Genomic DNA, 14,752 nt, shown 5'->3' with positions numbered 1-14,752 from the left:
TTAATTTATTTACTCGTTAGGAATAAAATAAATATATAATTTTAAGTCAGCCAATGAGATTGGTTCTGACTGATCCTTTATTTGTATAATATTTCACCGTATTCACATGTACTTTAATATTGAATATATTACACTTAAATTGTACAAGTGTTACAAGTGGTAACTTGTTACTCGGCAGTCGATAATGATAAAGTGACCCCGAGACTATTGTTCCAGTTGCTTATATAGGCTATGCTTGTCGCTGCTCATACTATTGAGATGTTGGTTGTTTACTAGTAAATAACTATTTGAGTTGTTATTGTTTGTTGTACTGATAGTGCGCTTCTATTGTTCTAAGATAAAGTTGTTTTGATGATTTTTCTTTAATGTTTACTTAAACATAAGGTTGTGGTTAAAGGTTAAAGTATTAACTAGCGCCATACAAAATTCAATTTGCACTTTCTCGTTCATTTACATTCTGGTAATACTTTCAGAATTTCGACGAACAATGAAGGTTAAATTCTTTCTCAACAGTTTTTAATATAAAGGTTTGGAAAGACCTGAAGGTACTTCCTTACTTGTCTAATAAAAAGTTTTTTCAACACCTCAAAGTAATTTCTCGGCTTTGATCTTTCCAAATTGCAAGAATATAAAGACCATATAGACGGTTGTCTAAACCCATTAAGCATATTATAAACCTGTTGCATTTCACTGGTTGATTAGTTCCTCATGTACCCACAATACAGGCTGGTTGAAAAGTTTCTGCGCTCGAAATGAAAAAACACTGTTTTTGGTACGAAATATATAATATAATCTATGCTTTGAATTTTTAAATTTAGGACTGATTCTGTATTGTCGTTAATAGGCGAAGCCGAAAACCGTGTGCAGTATCTAATAAAACTGTCACTTTCAGTTATGAACTTTGACAGTGAATTGTCTTTGGTTCTTTTTTGTTTTGCACCCTGCTTTGAGCGTGTAGCTTCTGCGGGTGTGCCTTGTGCTTTATCATCATCAGCCATTTTTAGAATTTCTAATGATAGAGGTGTTCGTGGTTTAACCTCTTTTGATTTATCAGATTGCATTTATAACTCTTTGAATTAAATTGAAAGCTATTAGCTAGCTATTAAAATAGTTTTGTATTAAATATTTGCTATAATACGGTTGTAGTAAAAAATTTTAGTTTGCTGCCCAAAACTGTAGTTAAAAAATTTTTTTTTTTTGTTGAAACTGATTGTAAAATTAGTCTGTTATAATTTTTTTTTTATGTTTTTTATCGGACAAGTCAATTTAGATTTTATTAAAATGTATGTCCGTATTATTATTATCTTAAAAATTGCCGAAATTGCTTACTGGGTATTCGTTTCACTCGCGAAGGATATGTATATTTTGGATGTATGTATATTCGTTTTTATTATATGTATCTATATACATTTGTTTAAAAGGAACGCGAAAATAAAATTGTTCTTAACAACAAATGTATATATATCTGCATACCTATGTATGTTAATTTTAATTTTCATATGTTTGTACATATATGCTAATCCGTTTTGACCGTATACTTTTTAGTTATATTGGCATGTGTACATATACATATATGTACATGCATACATGTAACGCGTTTTTGTAAAGTTTTGCTGAGTGCCTATATTTATATATATATATACTTGTAAATATATTAATTTTTATGTATATTTTTTAAGAGAAATGAGAAGAGCAAAAGAAAAGAAAATATGTGTACATACATAAATGCCGATAATGTTGTTGTTGTTTTTTTTTCTTTCTGCCTTTGCTTATATGTTCTGAGCGATCCTGCTTGTTGCTTTATGGGCCCAAGGGGTATCGCTGGAAAGTTTGCAAGTCGATGAACTTGACTTATAAAATTGTTTTTGTATTTTGTCTTGTGGTGTGTTTGGAGACACGAATTAAGCAGGCAGGTATTTGAACAACAGTAATTTATTTTGGAACTTTTAGAATTAGTTAATTTATGTATGTACCATATGATTATGTAGGCATGTTAGAAAATATGTTACTTGCGATTAATAGCAAAAGGCAAAGTTTTAAAGCCCAAAAAATTTTGTATTTAAATTATATGTATGTATGCACATACGTATGTATGTATTTCTGTAATATGTTTAATTTTTTGTTTTTCTTAGCCTTTGCTTATGTGCTCTAGGCGATCCTGCTTGCTGCTTGATTAGCCCAAGGGGTATCGCTGGAAATATTGCAAGTAGGAATACTTGACTTTGCAAAAAATTGTTTTTTTTGAAAGAATATAACGGTGTGTTTGGAGACACAAAATAAGCTGAGGCAGATACCGTATATTGTTTTCTTTTTCAGTTATTTTGTTCGGTTATTTATTTCTAACGAAATACCGATAAAACTGTAAATCAACATACATAGGTATGTGCATCAAATGCCTCTATTTTGAAATGTAATTGGAATGGACTCACTTTTTTTCCGCCAAGGGTTTTTGGGAGTAATAGGTACTTATGAATGTGTATGCTATTCTCGTTTTTCTCTGTTTTAATTTTGTTTTTGTCTCCGGCATTTTTCCTGTGCGTTACTGTCCTCCTCTCTGCGTGCTTGGTGGATTTAATTCCCGTGCTTTTTGTTGATTTTTTCTCTTAGTTTTGGTTAAATCGCGCCCGTTTTTAATTTTTGGTGATTTTTTGTGTTAGTTTTGTATATCAATTGATTTCGCGCCCGTTGTAGTAATTTTGTTTAACCACTGTTAGTATGTATTTAGGTATGCATATATGTACATATATTAGTACTTTTGTACTTTTCGTTTTTGAACTTTTTTTTATACCTTTCACTTTAATTTTTACGTTTTTCCTTTTTTTTCTTTAGGTGCCTTTCAAAGAGGCTCGAAGGACCATTTGTTGACTTCACTTATTTTTTCACCTTGAGTGCGGTGTTATACTCACTTTTACTATTGCACTACTTTTAGTGAAAAACTCTTTAATTAATTTTTTAAACGTTAGTATTATATAATATATTTTTTGATAATACTTTATAATATAAAAAGTTAACTTTCTTATATTTGTGGTTTTAAATAATTTATAATACACTTCCAATTTATAATTTCACTTTTATTTTATGAGACGAAAATCACTCTGCGGGAACGTTTTTAATGTAGAACCTTATAGGTCACGGATGAAATTGAAAAGAGAGCCCATCCCGGTCTGACTGATCCCTTTTGATCATTCGGGTGGTAGAAAAAACGGTGGTTGCAGTGTGGGTGTATAGTGTGGTTGGTTAATTCTATATGGTTGTGTTGGTGAGTGATATGGTGTGTTGTAGGTGGTGTATGATGTTGCATTGTGTATGGTATGATGTTGTACGGTGGTTGTGAGCTTAGCTGTAAAAATGTCGCGGGATTAGAAGTCGCATGAACAATCTAAGAGAGGGCGTTATTGGCCATAGTACTAGAATTACGTGTCGCATCTTGTCATACTATACGGCGCTGAAAACGTGTTTATTCGCTCTAAAAGTTTGTCTTTGACAGTTTTTCGATTGATTGACAGAAAAAATTAATTCCATCTTTGATCAACAGAGGCTAAATTGTGTTCCATCAGGACAACGGCTGGCCACACACGTCTTTGGTGACGCGCCAGAAGCTCCGTGAGCTCGAATGGGAGGTCCTAATGCACCCACCTTATAGTCCGGACCTGGCACCAAGTGATAAACATCTTTTCCTGTCCATGGCGAACGCGCTTAATAGTGAAAAGTAGGCCTCAAGAGAGGCCTGTGAAAATTGGCCTCCGATTTTTTTGCCAATAGGGACGCAGTCTTCTACGAGAGGGGTATAATGAAGTTGGCATCTCATTGGCAAAAAGTTTACGAACAAAACGTACACAAAGTTATCATCTTTTGAAAAATCAATAAAAAACTGAACGAGCTTGACCAATATTTTTGACAGATGTCATGCCAACCAAACAGAAAAAATATTAAGGTTTGATCGCAACAAATATTCTTTACCAACACATCTGTATCTTAACGCTCACTTCATACTGGTACGCCTAAGAAAAATATGAACTTTTCAAATGTAAACAGCAAATGGACATTGTTTAGTCTTAAGACTTATGTATTTATAGACATGGCAACGAATGGGAAACTGTAGCCTTCTGAATACAATAGCAGATTCAGATGATATCATTGGCATGCTTGGCAACAGGACCACTTTCACTTTAAAGTTTTCATTCAAAATTGTTGCTTTAAAATTTTTCAATTGGAAAATTTACACGTTCCTTTTCAGCTACAATAGTATCAAATGATTTAGAAGACATGAGAATGCTTCGCAGCGATTGTTGTATCTGGAAATTATGTTTTCAAATGGCATACTTGGTTATAGGACCATTTTCACTTTAAAGTTGTCATTCAAAAAGGTTGCTTTAAAAAATATTTCATTAGGAAAGTTTACACGTCAACAAAAACAGTATCGAATGATTTAAGAGACATCAGCTTGGGGACGATTGTAGTATCTGGAAATTATGTTTTCAAGCATTTTTAGCACACAAATATAAACGGTTCAAGAGCTTTTAGCGCGGAAAAAAATATGATACGTAATATATATGTACCTATATGTATGTTATCTATGGTAAATATTTATATAACTATATAAATTAATTGCTGTTCGTTAGTCTCGCTAAAACTCCAGAGCAGCTGAGCCGTTTTGATTAATTTTAGTATTGAAATAATAAAATATGAGAGAGTTGTTAGGAATATATAATATTAAAAAGGACATGTTATTATTATTGTTATTTTTCCAGACAAACTGATTTCGTCCCATCGGTTCGATAGTTTTGGAAAAATTACATATAGATCTAGATTAAATAAAAGTTTGGAATCGATCACATATAAACGTAATAGGCGGATTATCGCGTATTTAGATTTAAAACATGTAAAATAATGACACTTTAATGGCACTTGGTTGTTCTGTTGGGTGGGTTCTGAAATATACTACGAGTAAAGTTATTTTAACAAAATCTGATTCCGAATATGAACTGTAAAAGTCATTGTTAAAGGTTAGATATACAAATCCATACACTGAATATAACTTGATTTGTCGACCTGTTACCATTATAGATACCATTATTAGTGCACAACAACTTTATTATCTGAAACTGCTGACAGCGTCGAAGACAAATCGACCTAACATAGTAGGTCGTTGAAGTCTATCAAATGGACGAGGGTTTTCATCCCAAAAACGCCCAATCCCCAATTATTACAAATTTATCGGCACTCTAATATATTTCCGGGTTGTAAGAGACTACTCCTCGTTCCAGATACACTGGATTGAAAATTACGTCTGAGGAGTGGATCAATTTCATTTTCAAGTTCATTTTTGATCGACGTGCTTGAACTCGTACCATTCTAGGCTTATCCACTTTATTGTAATTCACTCTTTCCTATGCGATTGGCAAGCACCTTGACGGGGCATGGTCGTAAGGAAAAAAGTAACATGAGTAATAAAAGCAAAAAGCAATCACAGGAACAATTGACAACGGATACGGCAACGAAAAAGGAAACAACAAAATCAAGGATGCAGGCGAGTTAACACCATCAAACGCAGCCAATGGGGACGCCACTTGAACAAGGAGCGGCTGGTGTGCAAAGCCGTCGCTAAGGGTAAAAAATTAAGCCGGAGAAGGAAAAGACCAGCACCATTGTCGGCGGACGATTATAAAGGAGGTTTTGATCACTCAATGAGAGCTGGTATGAGCGGAGCCAGTGTCGAATTGTACCTCAGTCACCTGAGGGAGGGCAAATCACCTAAAGGAGCAAGGGCTTTGACATTGAACAGGTACAGAGGCGATAACGACTCCATTAAAAGAACTAAGCAACACAAAAATCCGAGCCCGCTAAAAAGCGACTAAGCGGGCAAATTACGCCAAAATCACCTGAGAGGAAGAGGTACCAGCGGCCGTACCAAGGGGTGGGCCAGTACAAGCGGCAGTTGGTGCACAAGTAGGTAACGTAGGCCGTTACTATGATGCCCTTAAAAGCACCAGAATAGCGGTAAAACGCAATAAAAACGACAAGGTCAAGGAGAATGCTAATGAGCGTTGCTCTCATAGAAGACGTTGACCGAAGATGCCCTGCCCACAATCCAAGAGTTCTTAGACGGACTATCCGCGGTAGCTATGCACACTGAAGAGTGCTGGGAAGAGACTTCCTCTCTCTAACACTACCCACATGGCTGTATCCCAGGTGATCCTGCATTGAGCAATGGAAGCTTCGGCTGTCATCTCGAACACACGAGGTGAGTCTTTATTAGAATATATTTTTGAGAGCAACCTTGAAATAAGCAATGTTGGCTGCAATCCTTCCTGATTGTGGTTAGAGAAGAAGTACTTGATATTACTCTGAAGAACATAGGTTCTATAAGATATCATCCTGGATGCCTTCCATGGCAGGTATCCTCTGACTGCCCCCAAGAAGAAAAACAGAAATCTTTGGTTGTCGAAAAAATTGTGGAGGAACTACTCTCTGGCCAAATCATACAGGCCGATTAGTCTTACTTCCTTCCCACTAAAGATAATGGAGAAACGAAATGAGAATGGAGCGAAATCTACTGCATCCAAACCAGCACGCGTACAGAGCTGGTAGGTCCGCGGACACTGCTCTGTACAGTCTGGTTACTGACGTAGAGAATGCTTTTGTAAACGGGGAAGCGGTACTACTTTCTCGACAAGGAAAACCCGAGCACTGTAAAGGGGACAAGTAAATCCACCCAACATAAGGTGGGTGAATGTGGCTTTCAGAACAAGAACTGTTGAAACAATTCAGGCTCAGGCAGTATCCTCAAATAGTATCCACTGCCAAGGCTACGCGGACGCTATTGTCCTTATAGCAAGATGAAGTGCAGAGACGACATTACCAAGAGAATTTACTTTGAAAAGGGATTCAAAGTCTCACTGGGCAGCAAAAGTTATTGGGAAGACAACATTCTTAAGGAGTACCTTCGGAGTAGTACAAAACAATGCTATACAGACGGCTCGAAAACGGCAGATGGGATTGGAGCTGGTATGAACCACGTACTAAACTGTCAGTGCCTACTATTCAATTTTCCAAGCATATTTCAAACTGAGGTCTACGCCATTAGCAGATGCAGAGACATATTCAGGCAGCTTGTGGGATTTTATTCAGGTCACTGCAGGCTGCGGTGTCAGTTGCATATATTAGGGTATTGTTCCACAGATCAATGTCGTCTTTATATTGAAAATATCTTAGAACTTTTGTAATTGGTGTAAAATAACTTGTAAGAGGATGAAGCTTTTTTGATCGCGCTAACAAACCAACAGAAGTTTTCAAGAATTTAACCCACAGAGTAGCTGGAAAAAATAAATTTAAAACAATTTAAATAAACACAAGATGTCCAGCTGCCCTATTAACCAAGCCATCACACGTGTTTAAATTCATTGTTTTTAGGGTCAATTCATAGGGCAGTCATTGCGTTTTAGAAGTTTTGAAAAGTTTAACTCTTTCCAAAATATTCTCATTTGCACTTACACCAATTCCTTTTGCAGTTAAAGGATAGCTACAGTTGGGGTTCGATTGAGCTTAAGGGCATTGAAATTATTTGTATCTTCATTGGACCAAAATAAATGTATTACAACATCGGGAACTTCCTCGAAATTAACTTGAATTTTAATGAGTGATATGTCCTCATTTGTCATAGTACCAGATATGGTTTAATGCAATTGCAAAGGCCTGATCCATCCGTTGTCTCATTATTTCTGTTAATTCAAAGTATTTTAACATCTCCCACAAAGGGGAACCAACTAACATGCTGTATGCATCATTGGGATTGGGAGAGAATATCCTCTTATCTCCAACAAATGAGTGTTGCTTCAAATTACCAAACACTATGATCGGTATGCAACCGAAAGGTCTGTTTATTGTGAAAACTTGTTTCAATCTTGCATAAACAAAGCTAAACATACGAGGACCTACCATCGGTATTTTATCAATTATGTCTAAAAAACATTGAATTGATTATATCATTGCTAAGTGGCTTCAATTGATTAACAGGTAAAGCAAATATTAAGTGCAGTGTAAGTCTATGTGCATGCTGATTTACCTGGAGATGCGCAAAATATAATTTTCAAAATGCTTGGATTGGATCCAGATGTATAATTGAATCGATGGTCAAGGGTTTGATACATTGTAGAGATCCAACGAATCTGTCCTACACATGCTCCGCCACCAACGAACTCATAAAATCGGCCACTTTCTTTTATCTGTTGCATCAAATGTAATAGCTGGATTCTTTATTTAATATTTAGACTTTGAACTAATGAAAATAATTTCCCTACTGGAATTAAAAGGGGTTGTTTAATAAGTCTCATATTGCACTCAGTCGCATTATTTCTTGAATTTTCACCATGCAACTCCAGCATATTTATATTTGGGTTTTTTTTTCGGAAGTGCTAACATTCTGAATTCATTTTCCACAATAGGCAGTTCATCTTACGCACCTTGTCATAATTCTGTTTCATTATAAAGACTTTCTAAGACATATTCCTTTTATTTTGATTTTCCTCAATTAAAATATAATGTATTATGCAAGTCCGTTCGTTATCGTTTTAAGTAAAATCTTGCTGTTAATTCCGTCGTGGATAGCAAAGCATAACCATTTCGCGGAAATACTCTACTCTGGCTCCATCTGAGCTAAATCTTCTATACCTTTATACCCTATTATAAATGGTTTGGATTATTTTTTAACAAGCTTACTACCATCTCTAAGAAACATAACAACACTACTTTCTGGTAAATTATCATCTTCCTCCTCTTCTTCCTCAAGATCACTGTTTTAGCTCTTCTATTGGATTTAACAAATTTGTACATTGATGCAAAATCAGCTAAGCAAAGAGATTCTAACTGATTGGGTCGCTGAACATAATTGTCTGAAATACCAGCTACGAACATTTCAGTGGAACCTGAAAGAAGGTTCCGAAGTTCCGCTGTAGGGTTTACCATTCGAACACGTTCCGTAGGATTAGAGGTATTTATAAATATTTCGGCGTTACTTGCTTCCGAAAGATGGAGCCCAATGCAGCAATAGACTGCCACTTGCGCAGATGTTTCTGTGCCAGATACATATTTCCAACAAAAAAAACCACCCAACAAGCAGGTCTGCCGAGAGAAAAACCGGGACCAGGGATGGAAAGGTGGGGACACCCCTCTACAGCAATGTTTCTAATATCATCTCACTTACTACTTCAATGAGTTTTTTTGAAGAATAAGTCAAATACAACGTTTATGCTCTCATCACACCTGTATTAAATTTGCTTTCTTGTTGATGTTGGGTGGAACAAATTTGTTTTGTACGATTTTGAAAATCAATTATGTATAAATCAGTTCCCAACTATATTTTCAGTCCAAAAAAATATTTCAGATAATACCAGAATGTATGAATTATCGATCTAATTAATGAAAAAATAATTCGTTTGAAATATGTTGACCATGAATAAGATTTTGAACATGCAGTTTAAAACACTCCAATCTTCAATTATTTGAAACTTAGAAATGAACTTTTCGAGCTTTGGCAACAGTGAATGCGTCCATAATAGTTTGCAAATCCAACTTCTTGGCTAATTCTACATCTAGGTACAGTGTAGCTAAAAATAGTTGGACGGGACCCCCACCGAATCGAATCAATTATAGTGCAAAGTTTTGTCTTATCATAAAACGAAATTTCGCCAAAAGAAAAAATGTTTCCTAAGTGCTATGCAAAACTGAAAATTTCTTTGTTTTTCCGATTTTATGAGTTTATCTATTCAATATATCAGAAACTACTGTATATTAAATAGAGAAAGCTGATGCGTTTTAAGAGAACACTTAGAGGTATGAGAAAAAAATTTGTTTGAAAAAAACTTTTAAAAACTTGCCAAAATGAAAAAATTAAAATTTTTAAAAAATCGTAAAAAGTAACTATCGCGGTAAAGTTTAGGCCTCAAAATTTTTTATACTATATCTTTAATAACAACAACACAGAAGTGCAAAATATTCTCAAAGCGATGCAAATATTTTGGAAAAGTCTTACTAATATTCGAGCATTGAATAAGTTGTCATTCTATAAGTTTTATGGAGTAAACCGGGTTACAAAATTTTGATCGTAAACGTGTCTGAGGTGAATAGTTTCATTGGGCAACTTCTCTTTATTCCAGAGACAACGCTGTCAAGTATGACATAGAGAGTGTTTCTTTTGAATTCAATTTCTTCTTTACTGCAATTTCCATCCACTTCTTCATGTATGTATGTCATTTCCGTGCTTTAAATCCACAAGAAGGCTTTCTTTATTTCTAATTTCAGGTGGCATTGATCTCTTGAAGAACTAAGTTTCTTTCATTGACTGACTGAAGGATGTTAAACCATATGAATGCCTTCAAAACGCAGTCTAATTTGCTCATTTATTTCAAAATTCCATCAACGTCCCGACGAGTTTCTGCTGTAAGGTTGAGTTTTTTAACTTCGTTCAAAACGTTTATCAACTCGGGAACATTTTTTGCAAATGACTTGACGGCCACCATTCTGGTAGACCACCTTGTATTAGAAAGGGAGGGAAATGAATTGGGGCTTTTGGATTTCAGAATTTCAAAATATATGTGATGCTATCGAAAATATTGAAACATTTTTGAACGGCACCAAAAAAAGTTATTGCTTCAGGGCAGCATTTAGCCGAGTCACTCCAGTCAAATTCAGCGTATGGGCACCATAGGGGGAAAGAACTGCTTGCTTATTTTTAAGCTGGATGTAATTTTTCGTTCTTTTATATTTACCGCTCATATTACTACCATTATCGTAGCCCTATTCACAGCAATCTTCCAAAGGAATGTTGTGATTTTCCAATGTTTTGAAAATTAAAGTGGCAATAGCTACGCCATTTTTTTCATGATAATCTACAAAAGCGAGAAAACATTCTTTTATAAATGATCACAACGTTTAAATAAATGTTCGAATTAATCACCTATCAAAAGCAATCTAATTTTTAACTATTCACCTAATTTTTTGGACATACGGGGGAATCACAGCCTGGTTATGTTAAGAATAATGTAGTCCATGGACGTTTTGCAAAGGCGGTGAAAGGAAATACCGGTCAAATGCAATTGCCTCAAAATCAACCAAGCGGAAGTGTTTAAAATATGATTTTAAATCTTACCTAATATATGACACAATACAATGCAAAATATGATTCAAGATTTAATCAAAGCGCAATTTAATATTTGTATATGGAATGCCAACGGTGTTAACCAACATAAATTGGAGATCATTAGATTTCTAAATGAAAAAAAATATCGATGTAATTCGATATAATGTTACGATCGGAAACACATCTAACAAATAAGAACAATTTTTTATAACCGTGTTGGTAAGAAATCGACTAATAAAAATGCTTTGAAACTCATGCGACACCCAGTTGCAAGCTACAAAAATATTACTAAACAAGTAAGAAAGGGTGTAACCGAAAATCTTATATTCTTGCAACTTGCAATAATTAAAGCGCGGAAAATTCCTTCAGGTGCTGGCAAAACTTTATATTAAACAAGGAAGGAAGGGCTAAGTTCGGATGTAACCGAACATTTTATAAGTCAACTATAGGCACTGGGGTCCACATATTCAGTACCTAGGAGCTTGAAAAGTTTTGGTTCAATTTAGATAATTTTTGGTCACATGGCATGGTGGCATGCCTTAAACGTATTATTTACGCAAAGTTTTACGCCGATATAATCATTGTTGCTTGATTTGAAAAATCAGATGGAATTTAAAATGATGTTATATGGAAAATAGTAGTGGTTGTAATCCGATTTTGCCCACTTTCGTACTATAACATAGAAATATGAGAAGAATATTATGTACCGAATTTGGTTGAAATCGGTTAAGCAGATCCCAATATATGGGTTTCCACCTAAAAGTGGGCGGTGCCAGGCCCACTAACTAATTTTGAACCTTAGTTTCATAAAGATATCTCAATTTTTACTCAAGTTACAGCTTGCACAGACGGACGGACAGACAGTCACCCGGATTTCAACTCGTCCCTTCATCCTGATCATTTATATATATATAACCCTATATCTTACTCCATTAGTTTTAGGTGATACAAACAACCGTTAGGTGAACAAAACTATTATACTCTGTAGCAACAAGTTGCGAGAGTATAAAAATGTTGCAAAAGAATTAGCATTCATTATTCAAAGAAGCCGTGAATAAGTTAGCTTTGACTTAATTTTACTGCCATATTTTAGTTCGCGTCAGCCAAAATTTTACAAAAACATCTTCAAATTAGATATATGTGATATCAACTCAACCGAAAAGGATAAATTTAATATTGTATAAATATGTTTATTGAGTTGATGTGGAAAACGTTAACCAGAGGACAGAAATTCATTTATTAGCGATATGAGGTTTAGACTAAAATCTAGTCTCTCCTGTCAAAGCGGCGAATTTCAGAACGTACTATCATACTATAAAAGGGTGTTTTTTTCGAGGTATAGAACTTTAAGTTGGCATTACTGTTCAAGATAGCGACCGATTTAACAGCTGTCAAGTGATTTATTCTCAGTATGGCCTGGAAATTCATCATGAATAGACTCACGCAGAAAATAATGGTTCTGTGCGGAATACGTATCGAGCACTACGTTCATTTTATGATGAAGTGCACTTCTGGTTGAATGGCAACGTCAACAAACAAAACTGCCGCATTTGGAGTGAAGCTAATCCTCAAGTGTATGTCGAAACAACGTCACATCGAGAAAAACTGATTGTTTGGTGCGCTTTATGAGCTGGTGGAATCAGTGGTTCGTACATCTTCAAAAACGTTGATGGCCACAACGTTACAGTCAGTGGTGATCGATATAGAGCCATTACTAACTTTTTTATTCCTGAATTGAACCACCATGATGTCCACGGCGCAACATGTCACACAGCTCGTGCCATAATCGATTTATTGAAAGACTACAGACAGATTGGACTACATCCGAGCGAGCCGTGGCGGTCATATGCCAGAAATCATATTTAAAATGTAATGCCACAATATTATCTTTTGGATAAATAAAATTCATGTCATCGTTGTTTTATTGCAATTTAAAGTTCTATACCTCTAAAAAAAAACACCCTTTATTTCTGCACAACTGTCATTGCTCCAAATGACAATTCTTCTCAATTATTATTTTAATTTATGGTATATTAATTAGTCCTTGTCCTTCACCTAGCACTATAACTAAACGGTTATATTCCAAGTTTTTTACAGGAATATTGTCCAAAAGAGACTTTTGTCCGCTCTTCTCTGTCTTTGAAATAGCTCTGCAGGTACAGGTCGCATGGAAATATTATTACCTAAAAGATTATCATAAGAAATATGTACCGTATAAAGAGAGTTAAGTTAAAATAAATGAGTATAAGTGAAAATAAGAATATTTTGGAAAGAACGAAAACATTATTACATGAGATATTATCATGGGAAATCTGTTTCGTTTTCCGAAAAATAACTTTTTCTTGATTATTAAATTCATAAATCCTCATTAATTTGTATTTTGCGCTTAGATTACAGACGAATATTCACTAAGAAATGCGAGCTTTCCATATTCTTTGCGGGACGTATTGTATCAGTCACATAATCGATATTAAAGCCCAAATGCCTTCTTAAGTGAATTTGTATCACATGAGTCTTATCAAAGGACCTCGGTAGAGATGTCCCAATATTATTAACAGGAGTGGGAATATTAAAAACAGGAACTTTTAACAAATATCAAGGACACCCAAAGGACGAATTTTCCTAAAGGACAATCTAGGCATTATTAGCCGTTCTTCAATTGGGTTTAAATCCTATCTATCTTGTGCATCAAAAAAGAGGCTGATGCAGCATTCGGATGACCTTGAGCAATAGTTTTGAAATTATTATTTATTGTACTATGAAAACTTTAATCCGTCACAGCAAGTACATATTTCGGCCGGACCATTCTTTATATTTTCAAAATAAACATTTCTGAGATCTGTTTAATCAGTTTTTTTACATTATTTTCTCTCCTTAACCTCATTCGTTGGAACTGCCTTTCGTTTTCAATTTGTCGATTGAATAAATTGCCTCTAAGAAGGCGGATCTAACTCTGCTGACGACGTCTCTGTTTCAAAACTTCTTCCCTTTTGCTCTCGTACTAAGCTGCCGACGTTGTGTTCCTCTGTAACGGTACATATTTTTCCGCCGGGACCCAAGTAACTGAGTATTCCTATATTGCCCTTCTGAGCGAATTTTAGGATTCTGACATTGGCTACTATGTTGAAGAGTTTATTGAATTGTTCGTTTGCTCGCACTGACATATTTCGGAACTAACAAAGCCTGTAATTTGCGCGATTTTCTGTATTTTATATTTTCTGAATGTTTCTATCGAAATTGTTTGCTCAAAGAAATTTCATACTTCATAATTTCCTAGTCTAGGTATACTTAAATATTTCTAAACAGTTTATCAAAATAGATAAATGAATTATTTTAACATTTACAGTGTTATAGGATTGTCCGTCATGGTTTGGAAAGTATGCTCCCAAGCTCTACTCTGCTTTCAGGGAAATTTTATCCTTGGTCTGGTTCTAATACAATAGGACTAAACTATGTAAAATAAAAAATTTAGCTTTCTTCAATAAAATTAATACTTCACTCCTCAGGTAACTTATTTACGGATACATTAGCAGAATATTACACAATTTTATGTTTATAAGAAATTAGTAATAAGTTTATAAGTACTTAGAGTATCTACCAAGAACACCCTTCTAA

General features: G+C 34.9%; 1 long non-coding RNA gene across 2 annotated transcripts; it reads left to right on the top strand.

Moving 5' to 3' along the window:
* The first annotated feature begins 9,824 nt into the window (after positions 1-9,824).
* On the top strand, positions 9,825-10,967 carry LOC118680861 (uncharacterized). Of its 2 annotated transcripts, none has more exons than XR_004976473.2 (2): positions 9,825-10,238; positions 10,300-10,967. It is a non-coding gene; the product is annotated as an uncharacterized lncRNA (long non-coding RNA). The 2 variants fall into 2 exon arrangements; XR_004976476.2 differs by having other exon boundaries at positions 9,825-10,242.
* Positions 10,968-14,752: the final 3,785 nt, after the last annotated feature.

The sequence above is a fragment of the Bactrocera oleae genome, chromosome 3 (assembly GCF_042242935.1).
Source record: "Bactrocera oleae isolate idBacOlea1 chromosome 3, idBacOlea1, whole genome shotgun sequence".
Classification (NCBI taxonomy): domain Eukaryota; kingdom Metazoa; phylum Arthropoda; class Insecta; order Diptera; family Tephritidae; genus Bactrocera; species Bactrocera oleae.
This window is presented reverse-complemented; position numbering and strand designations above follow the sequence as displayed.